Below are 6,700 nucleotides of genomic sequence, written 5' to 3' on the forward strand. Positions count from 1 at the left end.
TCAAACTTAATGGCGGCATGAATGGTACATTTTGAACCAAAAAAAAATTGTAGCTTTCTTGATTACAGTAACTGTATTCAATTTTTTCTATTTTAAATGGCCACATGCCCATTTTTTTTCGCTATTTTGAAAGATATTCTTTTCTGAATCTAATGATGTATGGTACAGCATAACCAATAAAAAAAACTAACAACAATTATGCAGTTTGTTGCACTAATAAAATGTTGCCTAAATCAAGTAGGCATGCGTCATACACATCTGTAAAAGTAAAAAGAAGGAAAACTACCTACGTATGTGGGAACACACTAAACATTTTATTAGGATTAAGTAATAACAAACAAAAAAAATTGGTTGAAAGTTATTTCGACAGAACTTCCCCCGCTGCTGGTTTCACTTTCTTTAATAAATTGACTGATTCATTAATTTTTTTTTCACCCTGTATAAGCAAATATAAAAAATATGAATGCAATGATAAATTACAAGTATAGTCTGACCATATTTTGCACATTTTCGAAAGAATTTATTCGGCAAAATTTTGAGATGACGTAATCAAATTTTTGGTGTCGATAAACAGGTACATTTTGATTAAAAACTTAACATGCTTAGAATAACTTCACAACATCAAGATTTCAAAGTACATAATATTCAGTTTTGCATTTCTTGATTTAATCAATTAAATAAATTGACTCAGTCATTAATGTTTTTCAGACACCCCGTATAAGCAAATCTAAAAATTGCTCGAAAGTTGTTTCGACAGAACTTCCCTCACTCCTGAAATACATTGATATTTTTTTTTGACTCATCCTGTATACGCAAATCCAAAAAATATGAATGGAGTGATAAATCACATCTGTACTTATTCATCATATTTTGTACATTTTAGATAGGATTTATTCAGCAAAATTTTCGGGTGACATCGTCATTTTTTTAGACGACCAAATACATTTTGATCAGAAGTTTATCATGCTTGTGATAACTTTAAAATATCTCCAAGATTTCAAAGCATTCGATATTGTAGTTCCTGATTAAGTCAATAAAATAAATTCACGCATTCATTAATTTTTTTGAGTCACCCTGTATATGCAAATCCAAAAAATATGAATGGAATGATAAATCACAAATACAGACCCATCATATTTTGTAGATTTTAGATAGGATTTATTCAGCAAAATTTTGGGGTGACGTCATTATTTGTTTAGGAGGGATGAGCAAATACATCTTAATCAAAAATTTACCATGCTTGTGATAATTTTAAAACATCTTCAGATTTCAAAGCATTCGGTTTTGTAGTTTCCGCTTAAATCAATAAAATAAATTCAGGCATTCATTATTTTTTTTTGAGTCACCTGTATATGCAAATCCAAAAAATATGATTGGTATGTTAAATCACAAGTACAGACTTATCATATTTTGTACATTTTAGATATTTATTTTTATTTAATTTTTATTCGGCAAACTTTTGAGCTGACGTCATCAATTTTTTGGAGGGGATAAGTAAATATATTTTGAAAAATATATCATCGTTGTCATAACTGTAAACCATCTGCAAGATTTCAAAGCATTCGGTTTTGCAAATTCCAAATTAAATTGCAAAATGTTGTTTCAAATTTTTGATTTTTTTTTCCAAAAATCTGGACATTTCAGGTAAAAATTCAATTCTGAGTCATAAACTACATGTGTAGGACTATGTTATGTTATGCATTTTAAAACCCATTTACTATGTACAATTTTGAAGTGACGTCATCTTAGTGGTGGGAATGATTATACAAATTTTGGCTAAAGTTTTACCATCTAGATTATATTCCTAATATAAATACAAAATTTGACAACAATCGGCCAAGTAGGTACTTTCGGAGATTATCTATATAATAAAAATACAAGACGGAGACAGACGGACAGACAGATGGGGTGACTCAGTCATTAATTTTTTTTTGAGACTCCCTGTATAAGGAAATCTAGAAAATATTAATGCAGTGATAAATCACCAGTAGGTATAAACTTACCATATTTTTCACATTTAAGGATTTATTCTCCAATATTTAGAGGCGACATCATTAGTTTTTTAGGGGGATGGGCAAATACATCTTGATCAAAAATTTACCATGCTTATGGTAACTTTAAAACATCTCTAAGATTTCAAAGTGGATTTTGTAGTTACTGATTAAAGCAGGTGTTGTGTTTCTGTTTGTCTTTCATCTGTCGTCTGTTTGTGTCTATTTTTATTAAACACATAATTTTCGAAACTACAGGGCCTATTGTTGTCAAATTTTATATGTATGTTTGGAACATCGTATGGATGGTAAAATACTAACCAAAATTTATCTCATCCCCACCAACAATTGACGCCCCTTCAATTTTTTTTTAGTAAACGCCATTTATATTTTATAAAAAACATATACTCTTGTGCTCGTAGTTTATGAATTCGCATTGAGTTTTTGTCCTAGGCATCCAAATTTTCACAAAAATTGAAAAAATTCAGATTGTATAATAACCTTTTATAATTATTATTAAGACCCACCACTGACCCGGAAATGACCGGCATTCAGGCAAGACTTCTATCATTACGGGTATTAAGACCAAATAATGATATGCATTGTATGAATGGCACATATTTTTTTTTAACTAATAAGAGTTCACAAAAAATAAAATTTCATAATTTTTTAGGAAACACGATTTGTTGGACTGTGCTTCAGCGGCGTGTTAAGTTCTGTCTAAATAATTTTAGACATTTTTTTTTTCTTAAACTGTGACTGGTATTAACGATATTTTTTAACTTAACTTATAAGACAAATTAAATTTCGCATAATCAAATTTTATAATTTTTCAAATAAAGTGAGAAACTGGGTTTGTTGGACTGGGATTTTCTGTATAAGTAACCTTAAACTATTTTTTTTTACAGTGGTGTGATGCTAGTCATTTATCACAAAGCAAATCACACCAAGAGTACCTACTGAACGCTAATCCTTCAAAATGCAGATGAACGATTATCAGAAAAAAATAATTTGTCAATATTAAAACTTATACGTGTCTTGTTGTATTAACTGACTTAAAAAAATTTGGTGGCCAAAAGAAATTTGAAATTATCCTTATGACAACATTACACATCAAATATTCGCAATGTCAGTGTAATTAACTTTTGATACCTATCTAATACTATCTATGTTTACAAATTCCAGTTTTCTCTGATGTTACTTTTGTGGGCATGATGTGGCACACAATGACTGTTCATTTTGCTCCTTGTAGTTGTATGTACAGCTTTATTAGCATTACTAGTAATACAAATAGTTAAATTTTTAATAACTCTGTAGAGTTCAGTAACACTGCACCATGACCCAGTGTAAGCTGCAATGATCATTATGACTTGTAACTTCCAGTATAAGTTGCAGTGATGATTAGGACTTTTAGCTAAAATTGTAACTGAAACCTTTGTGCAACCCCCTAAAATATGCCCTCTGTCTACAGATGAAAACGGTCTTGCAGTTGACCTTTTCACCGATGGGACCGGCCGTTTCGGCGCTTTGGTCGTCCGGAATCATCCGGAATCACCCGGAAAAAGCCCCCTACGCTCCGTTTCCGGTCAGCCGGAGCCAGTGGGCGGTGGCGGCGGGGGTGGCACGAATGGCCGTCACGTCACGATGGAAAGAGACGATCGGAGAAAGCGTGCGGGTGTGAGAATCTAGCGTGCGCCCGGTTCACAACAGTGCTGCCGCCCGGAGGCGATCGAATCACTCATCTCGTTCCATTCATCCGATCATCCGTGTGCTCAACCGAGTACTACGTCATTCTCCCGAGGACGCAGAGCCGTACATGAGGGGGGAGCAAGGGGCCATGTACTTTACATACGAGATGAAAATTTACTGTAAAAAGTTACCTCCAGGCTACTAAATTTTTCTTTGATACTGCAGCAGGTACGAGCGGTTACGGTTGTACATCGTGCGGTATTAGTTAGCATCCTAAATTACAGTTAATTAACGTGGAAATTAATTTAAATTTATCGTTACTGCACTGGTATTTAACAATTTATAAATGTCTAGCCAAATGTCAGGGGCGTTTTAAGTAGTTTTACAGATTTTAAATTGCAATTATTTAACTTGGGATTTTGATAGACTAGAAGTATAAAAATTACTTGAATACATAATAGTTTTTCATGTGTGGAAACGATTAAGCGGGACGTTGAACATGCTAGATGGCGCTGTCGTCAACATGCAGAAGATCAGTTGAAAGATACAAGGACACGACAAGGACTGTTAGAAGTACGTAATCAACCTTTTAAGTTTTGAAATATATTATTTTTTTATAATACATAGAAATTACAATTGTGTACAAATTACGATTCTTAATACTAAAAAAATTGCACTTTTTCTTTAATGTAAAAAATTTTCACAAGGAAATGTAAGTATTGCCACAGTAAAGTCATTTCAAAATTTTGAGTGATAATCTTTGATTTCCCCCATTATGTATAAGGAAAAATAAAATATAAAAAAAATATTCGGCATGATCAATCTTAAGACGCTGTTGTAGTAGAAATTTATACAAATTTTAATGTAACAGCACGAGAAAAAATATGTTCACTCTAAAGAAGTACACAAAAACATTTGTTTGAATTTTATAACAAACCAAAAATGAATTCCAAAATAAATCGAAATCTCAAGGTATAACATGATCGTAATATCGTCAACTTGGTTGTGAGCTAAAACTTTTCTCTGAAGGTTATTCAGTAGACTGATGAGACTGATGTCATTACTGCCCTGCGTAGTATGCTACTAAAGTTTCACAACCTGTCTTTGCACATCGTAGTCTTCTATATTTATGTAAATTTCCATTTTTCTAGTGAAATTTTCTAGCTCAAACGGTGAGTGAAAGCGGTTGTTTACCTACAACATCTCCAAAATTTACGGTATTGGTTTGAATAGGGCTCCTAGAAATACATAGTATCCATTGTTGCATGAGTAGAGCAAATGCAGTTGGTAACGCAAAAATTTCCCTGGTTTGGAACCAAATTTTGTCAACAGCGAGCTGACAGTACGTAAACCGTTGTTATCACGTGGTCGTGGCGTGCACGTTATTCTTGTTTAAAGTCAATTAATATAACAAATAATTATTAAATAAGATTTTATTGATTAAAGTTCATGCTTCTTAATATTTATCTAATCAAGACATTTTTTTAATTTTATTCAAATCAAAAATCCAAATTTTGTGTATCAACGTCAAACTTTACACCCAACATAAAACCATTTTAAATTTTGCAGTCTGTCAAACGGTGCCAATAATTTTTGTTTTTGTTAGGTTTACGCCAGGTTTGCTCCACGGTGACGATACTATGTGTTTTCTAAGGGTTATAGGTTTGAATTTCATAAAAAAAGTGGCCCTTAAAAGACACACTGACAAAATAAAACCATAGTTAATTACTAATCTGTGATTCTTGTCTTTTTTAACAAGAAACAAATTTTTATTCATTCCAAAAAACTAACTACTTATAATAATAATATTATTGACGATATAATTTACATATTTTATTTGTCGTGTGCAATTAAAAAAAAATGTATACACGAAGGTACATTATTTTGTATAGACTAGTGCCCCCAGGAGAGCAGAAAGAACAGAAATATATCGGGTGTCTAAATAAAAACTTGGTCAAAAGTGTTGTTATGTTAGCAGTTTTTTTTTTCATATGTCGTGACCGAAATTAATTTGAAAGCTGCCACCTGCTTATTACATCGACTGTTATGACTTAATAACCTTTAAACTGAGTTTGACATCGAAATGTCAACTGTCTCGAACACGATAACAAAAACTGCGACATACGGAAAAAACAATAAAGTAAAGAAAAAGTTCTGAGTATTTATATTTTCATTTTTAAATTTACATAGAAAAAGAACATTAGATCTTTATATATAGGTACATATTAAGCTACTAAATTGTAGCGTTTTGCTAATATTAATTCAAGTAATTCAAAAGAATGAAGACTTTGACAGAAATGACGCGAAAATTGTACCATATGATCGAAGAAAAAGTCCTTTAGTAGGTTTTGAAATTTATTTTTAAAACAACAATGCTGCAGCTAACTGTCAAACTGCACAAGGAGCTCATAAGTGTTACAAACATCATTTTTTAAAAAGTGGTCTAAAATTATATAGACAGAACTTCCCTTGTCCCTGAAGCACACTTAAAATAATCCAGAGTCTTGCAGAAACTATAAAATTTAATTTTGATTAATTTGTTTTTTTTTTATGATAGCCCTCATTAGTTAAAAAATAGAGGTGTATGAAAAACTGCAAGTAGAGAAGCATGGTGTGCACGTTTCAAGTGAGTTTTACTTAGTAAAATTTTGAGTCGACCAATGAAATAGTTAATGGAAATGAACACAGAAACTTTTTCGTCAGTTTGTAAGAGTAAATGTTAAAAAATTGTAATGTTGTAGAGACAAGGGAAATAATAAAAGTGTTTTTTCCGGCATGTTTTTTTAACTTTTTTTTCGGACGCAGAAATTGGAGAGTCCCGGACCTCAGATGTGTTTTTCGTGTTTTTAAAACAGATCTTGAACATATAAATACATAACAACTCTAAATAAAGGAGCTTTGAGAGTTAAATAATATCTGTAACGGCCATTATAAAATTATTACTTTGTAAATATTCATAACATAACTTTAATTAATTAATTAAATTAATAAATAATAAATAATTAATAAATTAATCGTTG

Source organism: Zophobas morio, unplaced genomic scaffold (assembly GCF_036711695.1).
Source record: "Zophobas morio isolate AGI-343-1 ecotype UQ-CSIRO unplaced genomic scaffold, CSIRO_AGI_Zmor_V1 ptg000021l, whole genome shotgun sequence".
NCBI classification, from domain to species: Eukaryota; Metazoa; Arthropoda; class Insecta; order Coleoptera; family Tenebrionidae; genus Zophobas; species Zophobas morio.